This window comes from Bos javanicus, chromosome 11 (assembly GCF_032452875.1).
Source record: "Bos javanicus breed banteng chromosome 11, ARS-OSU_banteng_1.0, whole genome shotgun sequence".
NCBI lineage: Eukaryota > Metazoa > Chordata > Mammalia > Artiodactyla > Bovidae > Bos > Bos javanicus.
The window spans coordinates 34,814,748-34,832,829 of NC_083878.1; positions in this window are offsets into that span (position 1 = coordinate 34,814,748).

Genomic DNA, 18,082 nt, shown 5'->3' on the forward strand with positions numbered 1-18,082 from the left:
TGACTTTGTTCGTGTCACTGGATCATAAAATAGTAATTTAGTGTTGATTTTACAAACCAGAAAGGAAAACCAAAGGCATTCAATGGGGCTGAATGCAAATATTTTATTTCCTTGATGTGGCTGTACATTATACTGGGACCATATATCAATATCTAATCACATTTATGTTTCCAGTACTCTTAACCTAGTATCTTATACATCAGAAGTGATCATTATTAAATTAACTAAAGTTTTATATAGGAATTCTGAGTCAGAGAAGAATGAGATTATAACTGGCCAGAATTACAAAGACTTCATAAAGGATATAATGTTTGAGATGGAATGACTTTAAAGATCAGTAGGTCCAAAGACTATATATAAACGGCCAATGAGAACACAAAAAGATACTCAGTATCCCTAGCTATTTGAGTAATTTAAATGAAAATTTCAATGATAAACCACTTCGTATCCATTAGATGGCTATAATCAAAGACACATGTAATGATAAGTATTAGCAAAAATGTATAGAAATTACAAACCTTATATAATTCTGTAGAAATACAATATAGTACAGCTGTTTTGAAGGTAATTTTGAAGTTCCTCAAAAGAATAAGCATAATCTCTGTTTGTCAAAAGATTAAACATAAGCAATTATACTACTTGATACATGCTAAGAAAAATGAAAACATATGTCCACATATAGATTGGTACATAAATTTTCAAAACGTGTTCATAACAGGGAAACAGTGAAAGCAACCCAAATCTTCAATTGATGGAGATGGCTAAATGGATAAATGAAATGTTATATATCTATATATACAATAGAATATCATTCAGCAATAAACATTTATGTTAAATTCTGACTTATTAGGGATAAATCATTCATGGGGTAGAACATATTTATTAATATTTTCAAATATGAGGGCTCTTTTAAATATCAAAAATATTGAGAGACATCCAAATAATAATAGTTACTCTTGGATTGGGAATTGTATTGATTCTTAATTGACTTTAAAAGTATGAGAAAAATTACTACTACTACTACTACTAAGTTGCTTCAGTCGTGTCTGACTCTGTGCAACCCCATGGACTGCAGCCTACCAGGCTTCTCCGTCCATGGGGTTCTCCAGGCAAGAACACTGGAGTGGGTTGCCATTTCCTTCTCCAATAGAAAAACTATATATTATTAAATCAGACTGCTTTGGTGTGAATTGATTAATTAGCTATCTATCTTGTCTATGAAATATGGTATATATTTAAGTAAAATTTTTTACGCAAGCCTGCAGACAAAGCTTATTGTATGTATGGATCAACAGACCACTTTGAATAAGTTTGTGGCTCTCCAAAATTATTCCATCCATTGCTTGTATCCAGTATTGTTGAGAAAACTGTTGCATTGGTTTCTAGTTTGACTTTTGAAGGCAGTTATTTTAAGAAACTATTAGTAAATTAACCTCTTTGTGATATGCTTTACTCTCTAACTTACATCCACTTCTCACATCCATACATGACTATTGGAAAAACCATAGTTTTGACTAGACAGACCTTTGTTGGAAAAGTTCTGTCTCTGTTTTTTAGTATGCCCTCTAGGTTGGTCATAATTTGTCTTCCAAAGAGCAAGCGTCTTTTAATTTCATGCCTGCAGTCACCATCTGCAGTGATCTAGGAGCCTCGAAAAAATAATGGATGGATGTGAGAGCTGGACTATAAAGAAAGCTGAATGCTGACGAATTGATGTTTTTGAACTGTGGTGTTGAAGAAGACTCTTGAGAGTCCCTTGGACTGCAAGGAGATCCAACCAGTCCATCCTAAAGGAAATCAGTCCTGAATATTCATTAGAAGGATTAATGCTGAAGCTCAAACTCCAATAATTCAGCCACCTGATGCAAAGAGCTGACTCACTGGAAAAGACCCTGATGCTGGGAAAAATTGAAGGCAGGAGAAGGGGACAACAGAGGATGAGATGGTTGGATGGCATCACCGACTCAATGGACCTGAGTTTGAGTAAGGTCCGGGAATTGGTGATGGATAGGGAAGCCTGGTGTGCTGCAGTCTGTGGGGTCAACAAGACTTGGACATGACTGAGTGACTGAACTGAACTCACTTTTTAACTTACCAAAGTAAGGGTCTGAATTAGATGATCTTTGAAAATCTTTCCTGGCATTTATTCTTGATACATTAATCCAGTTTTATGAAAATTTTTAAATAGAGTTTTTTTCTTGTTAGGGTTATGACATGTGTAGTGAAGCATTGGATATTAACTTACATTCTTGGATTGAATTTTTCCTTAACAAAATTCATTTTCAATTACTTGTATAATTCAAGTGGAAATGTTTTTTACCTAAGATACCTAAATCATTGATTTGATATGCCACTTTAATCACCTAATTTTTTTTAAGTTTGATCATTATTTTCTAGCAAATCTTGTCTAAATACATAAAGATATCCAGTACCATGATACAATTTACATCCTTTTCACCACCTCATACTTCATTCTTTATATCTGAAATCTACCATATCCTTCAATGCTACTGAAACCCTGTATTAGAACTAGTCATGGCCTTTTAGCAGGAAATTTAAAAGGTCACAATAGTTCTATTCTTCCTTTACATTTCTGAAATATCAGAAATGGAATGTATTTTACCTCAAATGATTAAGAATTTGCTGTTTGATCTTGGTTCCATATGGGATAACTCTGAGTTTCTGACTAAAAATAGTATAATTTTGTAATTTTTCATTGTGATTTAATATTAACTTTTAAGTTACTTTGCAACATGTTTTATCAAAATCAATCATGCTTTTTACACAATGTTAAATTATAGGATAATATCTTTACAGTTAATGCTCAAGGATGCTTGAGTTCCAGAAAAGTAACTACTATTCATAATAATAATAGTAATAACAATAATACTGGATGTTATAGAGAAACAATGGAAGTTAGGAAATCTGAGTTATATTTCCAACTCTTATCGGAATTGATAATGCTACCTTTATCAGGTCATTTAATTTTAAAAAATTGTCTGAATCACTATATGCAGAGGCAGAGAGCTAGGCCATAAAATGTATACAATGAAGTCCAGTAATTGAAAGGAAGGTAAGAAGGGAGACAACGGAAGGGAGGAAGGAAATAAACAGTTGATAAAAGTCATTCTCTATGGGACTATATATTAAGAATTACATGTGCCAACAGAACCCACTTCTTGTTTATTCTAATTGTCCTTCTCTGCTTGCAACACCAAATCAGCCCTCTTGCTTTGTTTCTTCGGAACTTAGGGAGAAAATTTCATCAGTGTCCGAAAAATGTCGTTCTAGTTCTGCCCTTATCTCCTTTGCTCTCCTTTAGCTCTTCTTTCATTTGTTGGTTTATTTCAATCCTCCAGCCAGTTTCCCTTCTCTATTTCTTCCTACATAAAGAACTCCAAAACACATTTTCTTGTGTCTCTTCTCTCAACATAAAAAAAAAGATCTGAAGAAGCATGCTCTTGATGGTGAATGATTACGCTCATCAACATGCACACACATGTGCCTCTTCAGCTGTTTGCACGCTGAATGTGTGTCGTCACCAGGGCATTGCATGCACTCATAAAACCCAATGGAAGCAGTAACATCAATTCTCCAGCTTCCAACTCCCTCCTCTGTTGCAACGAGTCACATTTTCCTGCTGCATTCCAGAGAATCAGTTTTCATTGGCTAAAATTGCCCTTTGCTTCAAAGCTCCCAAAATTGCTTTGTGAAAAAGAAAAGAGATTTGATTGTTTTCCCCTTTTAGGCAGGTTTAAAATAGTCAAACAATGACAGGTTTTTCTTTATCTAAATTTTTTTGAGGTGAACCAGTTAAAATGTATATTTTCTATGTAGAAATTAGAAAGTTATACACTACTTATTAAAAAGGAAAGAAACAGATAAGAAAACGAAGCATTTTTAAGTGCATCCATTAACAGCAACAGCAGCTTCCATCCATTAGTGATAGTCACAACAGCAGTTTTAAATACACAGAAGAAGAAAGAGGACTTTGTGACTTGATTAAGTATTGTAGGTAAGAGAGAAGAATAATATAAACAACAATTCCAACTTGATGGGAGGGGACACTTTCCATCTGAAGTCAAGTATTTCTAAATATCTAAAGCTCCTTCATGGCATAAACTTGCTAACTCATTTCTGTGAATGACATGTTGTAAGCTACATTCATCAGCCTGTTTGTGATACTAATTCTTATTTGAAAAAGAAAAAAAAAAGAGAAGAGAAAAGAGGAGATGAGAGGAAAGCAGATTTGCAAGTGAAGAAAGGTTATATGGCTGAACCAGGGTAACTGAGAACCTTGTAGCACAGCCAATATGTATTCTATTTCCAGATTCCTCATGCAAAACAAGTTGTAAAAATAGGATTTCATTCACCAGGATGAATATGCAGATTGTCAGAAAGGCAATAACTTCCTTGAAAGCCATTGGTATGGATGAAAGCTTCTAATCCAGCACTCATATTTTTTCACTGGAATTTGTTGACACCTTAATGAAAACCTGTTCAATAGAAACTGTTAACATTTATGTATCCTGAAAAGCAAACCTATGAGTATCATGATCTTGGTTTCTGAAGTAGTTTCTTTCCCTACAGCCATGTCAGTTCAAAATAAATACACAAAGAAGATCAGCACCAAAAATATTGTGGTCTAGATGCTTTAACCTATTTCTTGAACAAATTAAATTTAGTTTTATGTTAACTAATTCACTCAGGGATTTCATCAATATTCATTAGCCCTTATTCTGTGCCAAGAAGAGTTTCAGTGTTAATCAGTTAGTTGTCCAGTGGTGAGTTAGACATATCTTAGTCCTTTTTGAGCTTACATTCTAGTAAGGGCAGAGAAAAAGTAAATAGCAAACAACAATCAGTGCCCCGTGCAGTTAAGGAAAACATTCTAGGTGCTTTAATCAGAAGAGCTTTGAGACAGAGATTTAATAGGGAAATGCAAAACAAAAAAGTTGAAAGGCTGAAAGATGAAAATCAGCGGGCTGCTACTGATAGTCATGTTCAAAAGCACTCCCATGTTGCTTAACTAAACTTGAGAAGCTAGTTTTGCACTATTATTGCTTCTGACATTCATGAAACTAAGGAGTATATGCACTGAAACAAAAGTTCAGTCTTCAATAGTATCTTGGCATTCTCAGCTCTACAACCTTGCTTGTCAACAAAAGCCGTGAGAAGATACAGCCTGTGCCTCACTTCTACTTGGCAAATGTCACATAATTTTTAGTTTCATCTAGAATCCTAGTGTAAAGAAGTTACAGGAAGCATAGATTTTATATTTTTTAGATTTTAGCATAGAAGCATAGATTCTCTGTGGTATAGGCAGACAGAATGAATCACAGGCACAAGCAAATAAAGAAATAAAGGTGATAGGCAAGTTGAAGAAAACAGATGTTTTGTTGGCCTCAGTTCATTGAAATAAAATACATAATTTGCTTACCATCCTCTAGTACTTTGAAATGGTCCCTGAGGAGTCAAGAGCGGCAGTGAATATGTAAACCAGGTACTTCTGGATTTCAGTGAGGTAAAGTTTGTGAGAACAGAAGCAGTCCCCACTGGAATGCAAAGACAAGGCTGCAATAATATTAGCATAATGGGTGGTCCCAGATGATAGTCTTCCTAGGCAGCAAACTGAAATATGGGAAAATAACCACATTCATTTACTCTTCATTTCACTGCTTGATTGAAACACATAGCCATGGATAACTCAACTGATGAGTTGGAAGGAACTTCCCACACAGTGGGCTGGATTCCAGCCTTACAGGAATATATACAGTTCAGGAGTCAGAAGCTGAGGGACTGAGTTGACACTCTTTCAGAAGTTTAGATCTTCTCACTTAAACCTACAGAAGTTTCAAGTAACCAGGCATAGTTTTGGGGTCTAAAAATCATTTTAAATTACTTTTTGAAGACTGTAAATCTGATTTACAGATCTCACATCCATACATGTCCGCTGGAAAAAACCATAGCATTGACTAGATGGACCTTTGTTAGCAAAGTAATGTCTCTGCTTTTCAATATGCTGTCTAGGTTGGTCATAACTTTCCTTGCAAGGAGTAAGTGTCTTTTAATTTCATGGCTGAAGTCATCATCTGCAGTGATTTTGGAGCCCCAAAAATAAAGTCTGACACTGTTTCCACTGTTTCCCCATCTATTTCCCATGAAGTGATGGGACCAGATGCCATGATCTTAGTTTTCTGAATGTTGAGCTTTAAGCCAACTTTTTCACTCTCCTCTTTCACTTTCATATATATATATATATATATATATATATATATGAAGTGAAGTGAGGTGAAGTGAAGTGGCTCAGTCCTGTCCAACTCTTTGTGACCCCATGGACTGTAGCCTACCAGGCACCTCCATCCATGGAGTTTTCCAGGCAACAATACTGGAGTGGGTTGCCATTTCCTTCTTCAGGGGTGTGTGTGTGTGTATATATATATATATATATATATATATATATATGTGTGTGTGTGTGTGTGTATGTGTGTACATAAGCATAGACATACACACACACACTCAGTTGAATACTATCATAGAAATTTCTCTCTGATAGTTTCTGTTACTATATAAAACAACAGATTATGAGAGATGGGAGAGTACCTATTATGTTGGCTCTTACATTGCAAAATTCCTAGAAGTGTCATTCACATTGTCTGTTAGTACAGACAGCTCAGATAAGAAGTCTCTGACAATGTGTCTAAATGGTTTTCTCAAACTCATAGAGAAGAACTAAGACTAAAACAAAAATCTCAAGATTTCTAATATCATTACACTTATCTACCTTCCAGAATACAAATTCTTTAAGTCACTAAATAGTCTGTGAGCCTGACACTTGAAACCATGCATATTTATCTTTCTGTCTCCAGAACCAGCCAGGTTTGTAGTTAAAACAAAGGAATAGAGCTTCAGGAATATTATCTGTTTTCAATATCCTAGATCTCTTCAATAGGAGGGACAGACACCTGGTAATCTTAAATTGAAGTCAAAGCACGGAGATAACTGGAAGTAAATACCAATCCCTTCACAAACAGAGCATAAAGAATTCATCATCCTAACAAAACTGCTTTGCTTATTGTACATTTTTCTGTGAAGTCATTGCAGCAATAAATCTTGCCCTTTGGAGGAGCACACTCCATTAGCTGGTAAGGTTGAGGAATGAGAGGAATCAGTACTATATGAAGGGCAGTTCAGTTCACACAGCCTCAGGACTGGCACCTTCTCAGTCTTTTTCAATCGTGCCTTTTGGGAAAGGGGCCTTCTTTTTATACAGACAAGAGTAAATTCTGTTTTCCCTATGGTTTTTATGGTGGTGCAGATAGTAAAGAATCCACCTGCAATGTAGGAAACCTAGGTTCGATCCCTGGGTTGGGAAGATCCCTGGGAGAAGGGAATGGCTACCAACTCCAATATTCTTGCCTGGAGAATTCCATGGACAGAGGAGCCTGGCAAGCTATAGTCCATGGATTGCAAAGAGTTGGATATGACTCAGTGTGTGTGTATCTGTATGTTGACTCTAAAAATGCTAGAAAGAAATAGAAAGCCTAGACATTAAAAATGTATTTAAATGGTAGTATGAAAAAAAAGAGAGTATTGGGTTCTCTGGTCCAGTTCTTAAAGTTGAATTTGGGGTAACCTTCAGCCTTTACAGTTACTGGAAGCAAAGTTTTAACCTGAATAGCAACAATGGATGAGTAAATAACACGAACTCAGACATGTATACATTGTTAGAAAGTAAATGTGTGGTGATCACAAGAATGTGACCCTCAAATCTCCAAGTGCAGAAAGTGTAATGATTGAGGGTTCCATCAGTAAACTTCAAGACCTATAGCAATGTTTATGTAAAGGCCACAATTCCCATGGTTGCTCTTAAAGGCTGAGCCAGGTAGAGATGTTAGTGCAGGCCTGCTCCTGGAGGAGTTGGTCTTCTTTATTGGGAGATTTTGGCTTAAATATTCATTAGTGGCTTTGCCAAAATTTTCTTGGAACTGCTCTGTAGTCTATGATGTTTGCATGAAAATTCCTCTCTTCCTTCTTTTTCACTCTGGGTCTGACATATAAGGTGGTCCAATGTCTCTGTAAGCCTCTCCTGACTCCTTCTCCATTGTATCCTTCACAAGGTATTTTCCCTAATACATGTATTGCTATTTAATTCCATCTTGGTTTCTGCTTATCAGAGAACCTACACTAACACAAAATGTCTAAGTTTTTAATTAAATCCTTTGCTGCTGCTGCTGCTGCTAAGTCGCTTCAGTCGTGTCCGACTCAGTGTGACCCCATAGACAGCAGCCCACCAGGCTCTGCCGTCCCTGGGATTCTCCAGGCAAGAACACAGGAGTGGGTTGCCATTTCCTTCTCCAATGCATGAAAGTGAAAGTGAAGTCGCTGAGTCATCTCCGACTCTTAGCGACCCCATGGACTGCAGCCTGCCAGGCTCCTCTGTCCATGGGATTTTCCAGGCAAGAGTACTGGAGTGGGTTGCCATAACAGATTTATGAATTGAAATAGCCAGAATATGAGTGTGATTTTAGTAGGGGAAAGGACCAAGGAAGCTTAATTTTGCTCTAAGAATTAGATCTGTCTGCTGTATGCAAATAATTCTTAAAGTTGCTCATATCTAATTTATCAGAAGAGTTCTGTAGAATTTAAAGGTTAAGATCAAGTTAATAATAAGGATTGTAGAAAACACATCCAGCTTGCAGAGAACATCTGTATGTAGAAAACTATTTGATACAGTCTACAGGTCTGACTCTACAGGAATGCCACACTGGAAACGACTGTGAAGCCTTACTTTAAAGCATAGATGATCCATGTCCTCCCCAAATCTACAGAATGAGAATATCCAGAAGTTTTAAAAAGGATTAGTTTTCAAAATAAGGCAACATGAAATCTTAGAAGTGATTCTCATGTACAGCTAAGTTTGGAAACAATATCATCCCTGGAGGGATTAGAGGACTCTATGATCTGGATTGAAGGCTGATCTCAGTCCATTTCTAATTAAAATCCATTGAAAAGTGTTCTGAAGAAAAAATAAGCAGAGTAGTAGATTAAGGGATGCTAATATAGTAGGGAGCAATTTTAAATAAGTGGTCAAGGATGATATTATTGTGAAAGTGACTTTTGAGCAGAAACTTAGCAAGATGAGTGAGCATCTCAGTCCATTTCTAATTAAAATTAAACTTTTGCAGTGTATTTTGTCACTGTAGTGGCTTCCTGACTTTTACCTATAGTTTTTCATATCTATAAAATAGGAAAGATAAAAATACTCATTTCTGTATGATTTTCCTAAGACCTGGTTCTTTGGAATCTGAAATTTTAAATGTTCATGAAGTTTATTTTAAACAAGCATTAATCACCAGTATAATGTAATATATACTAAATATGAATTGTATGTTCTAAGGTCAGTCTTCCACCAGAGCATCCTTCTTCTTCTTGCCTACTCAAGGACATCATTCAAGTGATTCTCTTATCTCCATCATTTATCATAATTGTTACCCTCTTTATCGGGTTACTTCTGTAAACATATGTTGTGGTATCCTAATAAATTCTCTTGACTGCACATCTTTTTTTCCACTACCATCCCATTCCTTGTTTCCTTTAACAGCAATATTCCTTTGTATAGTTATTCATATTTTTATAGTGAAAATCTTGCCTCTTGATAACTCATACATAACACTATCAAACTGCTCATCTCCACATTCATAATAGCTATAGCCGTATATCTGACTATAGTCCCATTATCTGACCTAACAGACACAGCTGTTCATTCTCCTTGAAATGTCTTCTGTCAGCTTCCAGGTCACAGAAGTCCTGGTTCTTTCCTAATCTCACTGACCACTCTTTTTTAACCTTTCCTTGATATCCTCACTTCTTCAAACTTTAAAGTCTAAAAGCCTTCAAAGTTCAACTCATGACGCCCCTCCCTTCTCTGTCTACATTCCTTTGCAAAGTGCTTTCATCTGGTTTCATAACTTTACTTCCCTGGTGGCTCAGATGGTAAAGCGTCTGCCTACAATGTGGGAGACACAGGTTTGATCCCTGGGTCGGCAAGATCCTCTGAAGAAGGAAATGGCAACCCACTCCAGTATTCTTGCCTGGAAAATCCCATGGATGGAGGAACGTTGTAGGCTACAGTCCATGGGGTTTCAAAGAGTCAGACACAACTGAGAGACTTCACTTTCACTTTTCACTTTTCATCTGTCTCGTGACTTCAGGCAGATGACTTCCAAATTCACATATCTAGCTTGGACCTGTTGTTTGAATTCCAGACACAGTTATCCAACTCTCTGATCAACATCTCTGTTTGACACCTACCTGTCATCTCAAATTTTATTGGCCCTAAACCAAATTCTTAATACACCCCTGAAATCCTGCTACTTCCACTCCTCTTAACAAATAGCAACTCCCATTTTTCCAGTTGTTCCAGACATTTTCCTCACATCCCATATCCAATCTCTAGTAATAGGCAATCTATATTTAAATCCTGTTGGTATTCAAAGTCTACCTAAAATTTACTTCACAGCACCTCAACCACTACCACCTTAGCAAAAACCACTTTCATATTCTTCGTGTATTTTTGGAAGAGACTCTTAACTGGTCTTCCTGCTTTTGCCTGTTCACTTCCATTTGTCCACACATACCACTAAGTTAATACTAAATCCATCCAAATCTTTTAAATATAAAAATCACACAAGAGTTTCTGATAGCTTCCCATACTACTCAGAGGAAAATTGGTCCTTGTGGTAGTCCACAAGGTCACTTTTTCACATTACAATTGTTTGGACTCCTATTTCTACCGTGCACACTCTGCTTCAGCCACACCGTCCTGACAGAGCACGCCCTTGCCTCAAGGCCACTCCGCTTGCTGTTTCCTGTACCTAGTGGGCAGTGAGTGCGCTTGAGTGCTCACTTATCTTGCTAAGTTTCTGCTCAAAAGTCACTTTCACAATTTTCACAATAATGCATCACATCTGTAACCTTAATAATTTTCACATCCTTAACTACTTTATTAAAAAAAAAAATTGTACCCTGCTGTATTAGCATTTCATAACCCACTTCTCTGGAGAAGGCAATGGCACCCCACTCCAGTACTCTTGCCTGGAAAATCCCATGGACGGAGGAGCCTGGAAGGCTGCAGTCCATGGGGTCGCTAGGAGTCGGACACAACTGAGCGACTTCACTTTCACTTTTCACTTTCATGCATTGGAGAAGGAAATGGCAACCCACTCCAGTGTTCTTGCCTGGAGAATCCCAGGGATGGGGGAGCCTGGTGGGCTGCCATCTATGGGGTCGCACAGAGTCAGACATGACTGAAGCGACTTAGCAGCAGCAGCAACCCACTTCTCTGCTTAATCTTTCTTCAGAGCACTTCTCATTTTCAGACATGTATGTTATCCATTCAAATCTAAGCTCTGAGTAAACAGGATACAACTGTCTGTGTTGTTGATTTTTGTACCCTTACCCTCAGCACCTAAGAAATTCTAGACCGTGTAGTCAACTGCCAATAAATACTTATTAAATAAATAAATATTGTAATGAAAGATAATGTTAGAATTCAATGTAAAGTAAGTTTGTTTGATGTCAATTTAAGTATCTACCTATGAGAGCAGTTTTTAGTTTAATAGTAATAAGCACTGCTTGACCCGCTGATTTATTATTGTAATAGATGCACATATACATTTCAAAACAAATATTTTAACTTTATCAATGCCTTGATTTCTCTTAACCAATAAGTAGCACATTTTGGATTTTAAACAACATTAAAGGAAAGAGTGAAAGTTTTTTCAAAAGGGAGGCTATAATAAAAGATTGAAAATAATATTTATGCAATGAACAAATGAGATTTTTTGCTTAATTTGAAGTGGATTTTTAATTTGAAGTAGATTCCCTTCACTTCTGAGTTTGATATGAGAGATCATTTTCCTTTTAAAGCAACTGGAGGAGGATTTTTAAAAAAAGAATTTGAGGGAATCAACTCAGATGGCTAGCAGTGTGATAGTAAGATAAGGAAAGCCACAGTTCTAGCACATAAGAATTTATAATGTTATGCAATTCAATTTCAACTTGATTGCAGGTTTCTTGCCTAATGTATACAAGGAAATTATGTAGGTAAACCCAATAATTGTTCACTGAATTATCTCAGTTTCACTTCTGTAGCATATGGGTATCATAATAGCATAATGGTGTCACTCTGCCTTCTACAGTAACTTAAAAAAGAAATCAGGATATGAATTAAAAGTAAAATTTAAATCAATTTAAAATTGATTTTTGGGGAAATTTTATGTAGTACATTGATAAATTGTATGAATTATGTATTTTACCCCATGATAATAAATACTAATATTTATCCTAATGATTAATTGCTTTATTTAAAGTTCAAATGACATTTGAAACTCAAGCAATTTAGTTTTAAGTGACCAAACTTTTTAATAATGTAAGAATCAGAGCTGAATGAATAAGGAAAGGTAATTATCCTCTGAGATATTTCTTTTAAAAAAAGAGAGCAAGAATACCTACTACACAATATTGTTATACATATGTAATAAGGTAACATTTGAAAATAATTCTGTGAATTAATTATCATTATTATTATTACTATGTTGTGAATGTTTGATAGAAAGAGAAGAAAATAATGAGAGAATGAAAGAGAGAGGGAGAGAAAGAAAAGGAAAGGAAAGAAGGAGAGAAGACTAACAGTGTAATAATAATAGTTCTCATTCTTCACCAATTAAAAAGATCCTGTAACACAGTGAAAATTTAAGAGTATCATTCTAACTATTAAATCACTGGGACAAATTCAAAATTACATCAAATACCCTCATACCAGTATCTCATGACCTTTTCCTTTCAAAAGTTGGTATTACATTTGAAATTTGCCTATTTAAATTTCAACTAGAAATAATATAAATAATTTTAATAAAATATGATTTCCACCATCAAATGCAGTAAAATCCATGGACTTGGATGTTAAGTAAATTAATTAGTATACTGAGATAAACCTTAATTTTAAAGACAATCAGCAAGACAGAAAAACAGGCAAAGATTATCTGATCATTTATAATCTCCAATTACTATCATGTCGCAAATGGAAATTAACTTTTAAAAAGTTACTTAGAAAGGTATTAAAAATCGTCAAGGAAGGTTGTTAGTAGGATTAGAACATGTTATCCATGTTAATGGTGCAGATGTTGTTATCTTTGTGCATTATTTTAGATCTCAAGCTGACTTGATATAGCAAGAGCTGGATCTGAGTGAGTTAACTCAGATGGCTAACAGCATGATAGAAAGATAAAACCACTCACTACAACAGGATAAGTAATCATACCTGTGAAGAAGCTAATTCCCCTCAGAAGGTAATGAAAATAAGACTTCTATGAAATTAGATGACATCAAAATATAGCAGATGTGAAAAAAATATGGTTGGTGGAAAATTCAAATTAAGTTCATGTCTTAAATATCCCAACATGTATGTCCTTTTATTTCTGAAATACCACCCTTTAAAACACAGTTGCAGATTCTTTGGCAAGAGTTACACTAGTAACCCTCTTTGTCTAAGTTATCTGTTTGGAGAATAATTAAAAGTATTGAACTTTCCAAACCAATGCGTTCATATAAAAGTTTAAAGTATCATATTTTAATTATACATTAAACATATAAAATATGTAAAGCTGATTATTACTGTAAATTTTCATATTAATTTATTTTTCTATAATATTTTGAGAAACATTTAAAACATAGGTTTTAATTTATGTTAATCATTATATTATCTTCCTTTCTCAAAAATACTTAATTTTTCTCTGTAGAAATTTTATTAAGTGTGCATGGCCTTATGCTAAGAACTTTTGAGAATATAGAAGTCTGTGAAAACTGTCTGTCACCAGAAGCTTTCAGTTCAGTGAGGAAACAAAAATATGCCCCATGAAACAAAAGCCAACTGTAAAGTACAGTGACTTAATAAACAAATTAGTAAATTACATTTGGTTCCAATATACCACAAAGTGTTATATAAACACTCAGGGATAATGAGATAAACATCTCACAGTGATTTTTCTATAAGACTTTACTGGCTATTGGGGGTGATAGATTGATATACAGATCATTCTGGTGTAAGGTAGTAATTTATAAGACAGAGGTGAGCCCAGTGTAATAAATCCTCATTTACAGGATACTTTCTGAGAATTTATGAATATATGCCTCCAATTCATACACTAATGCTTGTGTTGATCTTAAAATGAAAGCTCATGAATTAGCAGAGTGTGATATTAAGAACCCTGGCCTTTGGTTGGAATAGATGTGATTTCTGTTAATTCCAATGCTTTCCACTAAGATTTATTAGGTTGGGCAAGCTGCTCTTCCCCCTCCATCATTTCCTTACATAAAAGGAAAAATTTCACAGATTGGGATGCTAAATCTGGGATCCTTCACCAACTTCAAATAGAAATATAGTACTGTCCTTCATTATAAGTATAGAGAGATAAAACCAATAATGGCACCTGTGATTGGATACCATGAGGAATCAGTCACAGATATTTTCATATCACATTATAGATACACTTATAGCTGACAGTATTTTGAGATAACATTACTTTATTCTTTATATGGAATGTTAATACATAAAAAACATATTCAGTTCAGTTCAGTCACTCAGTCATGTCTGACTCTTTCTGACCCCATGAATCACAGCACACCATCTCCATCTGTCCATCACCAACTCCTGGAGTTCACCCAAACTCATGTGCATCAAGAAGGTGATGCAATCCAGCCATCTCATCCTCTGTTGTTCCCTTCTCCTGCCCCCAATCCCTCCCAGCATCAGGGTCTTTTCCAATGAGTCAACCTTTCGCATGAGGTGGCCAAAGTTTTGGAGTTTCAGCTTCAGCATCAGTCCTTCCAGTGAACACCCAGCACTGATCTCCTTCAGAATGGACTGGTTGGATCTCCTTGCAGTCCAAGGGACTCTCAAGAGTCTTCTCCAACACCACAGTTCAAAAGCATCAATTCTTCAGCACTCAGCTTTCTTCACAGTCCAACTCTCACATCCATACATGACCACTGGAAAAATCATAGCCTTGACTAGACAGACCTTTGTTGGCAAAGCAATGTCTCTGCTTTTCAATATGCTATCTAGGTTGGTCATAACTTTCATTCCGAGGAGTAAGCGTTTTTTAATTTCATGGCTGCAATCACCGTCTTCAGTGATTTTGGAGCCCCCCAAAATAAAGTCTGACACTGTTTCCACTGTTGCCCCATCTATTTGCCATGAAGTCTTGGGACCAGATGCCATGATCTTAGTGTTCTGAATGTTGAGCTTTAAGCCAACTTTTTCACTCTCCTCTTTCACTTTCATCAAGAGGCTTTTGAGTTCCTCTTCACTTTCTGCCATCAGGATGGTGTCATCTGCATATCTGAGGGTATTGATTTTTCTCCCAGCAAACTTGATTCTAGCTTGTGCTTCTTCCAGCCCAGCGTTTCTCATGATGTACTCTGCATAGAAGTTAAATAAGCAGGGTGACAATATACGGCCTTGATGTACTCCTTTTCCTATTTGGAACCAGTCTGTTGTTCCATGTCCAGTTGTAACTGTTGCTTCCTGACCTGCATATAGGTTTCTCAAGAGGCAGGTCAGGTGCTCTGGTATTCCCACCTCTTTCAGAATTTTCCACAGTTTATTGTGATCCACACAGTCAAAGGCTTTGGCATAGTCAATAAAGCAGAAATAGATGTTTTTCTGGAACTCTCTTGCTTTTTCGATGATCCAGCGGATGTTGGCAATTTGGTCTTTGGTTCTTCTGCCTTTTCTAAAACCAGCTTGAACATGTGGAAGTTCGCGCTTCATGTATTACTGAAGCCTGGCTTGGAGAATTTTGAGCATTACTTTACTAGTGTGTGAGATGAGTACAATTTTTCAGTAGTTTGAGCACTCTTTGGCACTGCCTTTCTTTGGGATTGGAATGAAAACTGACCTTTTCCAGTCCTGTGGCTACTGCTGAGTTTTCCAAATTTGCTGGCATATTGAGTGCATCACTTTCACAGCATCATCTTTCATGATTTGGAATAGCTCAACTGGAATTCCATCACCTCCACTAGCATTGTTTGTAGTGATGCTTTCTAAGGCCTACTTGACTTCACATTCCAAGATGTCTGGCTCTAGGTGAGTGTGAGTGATCACACCATCATGATTATCTGGGTCGTGAAGCTCCTTTTGTACAGTTCTGCGTATTCCTGCCACCTCTTAATATCTTCTGCTTCTGTTAGGTCCATACCATTTCTGTCCTTTATCGAGCCTATCTTTGCATGAAATGTTCCCTTGGTATCTCTAATTTTCTTGAAGAAATCTCTAGTCTTTCCCATTCTGTTGCTTTCCTCTATTTCTTTGCATTGATCACTGAGGAAGGCTTTCTTATCTCTTTTTGCTATTCTTTGGAACTCTGCATTCAGTTGCTTATATCTTTCTTTTTCTCCTTTGCTTTTCACTTCTCTTCTTTTCACAGCTATTTGTAAGGCCTCCTCAGACAGCCATTTTGCTTTTTGCATTTTTTTTCCATGGGAATGGTCTTGATCCCTGTCTCCTGTACAATGTCACGGACCTCCATCCATATTACATCAGGCACTCTGTCTATCAGATCTAGTCCCTTAAATCTATTTCTCACTTCCACTGTGTAATCATAAGGGATTTGATTTAGGTCATACCTGAATGGTCTAGTGGTTTTCCCCACTTTCTTCAGTTTACATCTGAATTTGGCAATAAGGAGTTCATGATCTGTGCCACAGTCAGCTTCCGGGCTTGTTTTTGCTGACTGTGACTCTTTCTGACTGTGACTGTGCTTTTGCTGAAGCTTTGACCGAAGCCAAAGCTTTTCCATCTTTGGCTGCAAAGAATATAATCAATCTGATTTCGCTGATGACCATCTAGTGATGTCCATGTGTAGAGTCTTCTCTTGTGTTTTTGGAAGAGGGTATTTACTATGACCAGTGCGTTCTCTTGGCAAAACTCTATTAGTCTTTCCCCTGCTTCATTCCATACTCCAAGGCCAAATTTGCCTGTTACTCCAGGTGTTTCTTGACTCCTACTTCTGTATTCCAATCCCCAAAATGAAAAGGACATGTTTTTTGGGTGTTAGTTCTAAAAGGTCTTGGAGGTTTTCATAGAACTGTTCAACTTCAGCTTCTTTAGCATTACTGGTGGGGCATAGACTTGGATTACTGTGATATTGAATGGTTTGCCTTGGAAACGAACAGAGATCATTCTGTCATTTTTGAGATTGCATCCAAGTACTGCATTTCAGACTCTTTTGTTGACCATGATGACTACTCCGTTTCTTCTAAGGGATTCCTGCCCACAATAGTAGATACAATGGTCATCTGAGTTAAATTCACCCATTCCAGTCCATTTTAGTTCACTGATACCTAGAATGTCGATGTTCACTCTTGCCATCTCCTGTTTGACCACTCCCAATTTGCCTTGATTCATGGACCTGACATTCCAGGTTCCTATGCAATATTGCTCTTTACAGCATCAGATCTTGCTTCTATCACCAGTTGCATCCACAACTGGATATTGTTTTTGCTTTGGCTCCATCCCTTCATTCTTTCTGGAGTTATTTCTCCACTGATCTCCAGTAGCATATTGGGCACCTACAGACACAGGGAGTCCCCTTTCAGTATCCTATCATTTTGCCTTTTCATACTGTTCATGGGGTTCTCAAGGCAAGAATGCTGTAGTGGTTTGCCATTCCCTTCTCCAGTGGGCCACATTCTGTCAGACCTCTCCACCATGACCCACCCATCTTGGGTGGCCCCACACGGCATGGCTTAGTTTCATTGAGTTAGACAAGGCTGTGGTCCATGTGGTCAGATTGGCTAGTTTTCTGTGATTATGGTTTCAGTGTGTCTGCCCTCTGCTGTCCTCTTGCAACACCTACCATCATACTTGGGTTTCTCTTACCTTGGACATGGGTTCTTCAGGGCTGCTCCAGTGAAGCACAGCCTCTGCTCCTTACGTTGGATGAGGGGTATCTCCTCACAGCCACCCCTCTGACTTTGGTCATGGAGTAGCTTCCCTCGGCCCTCCTGGGCCCTTGCA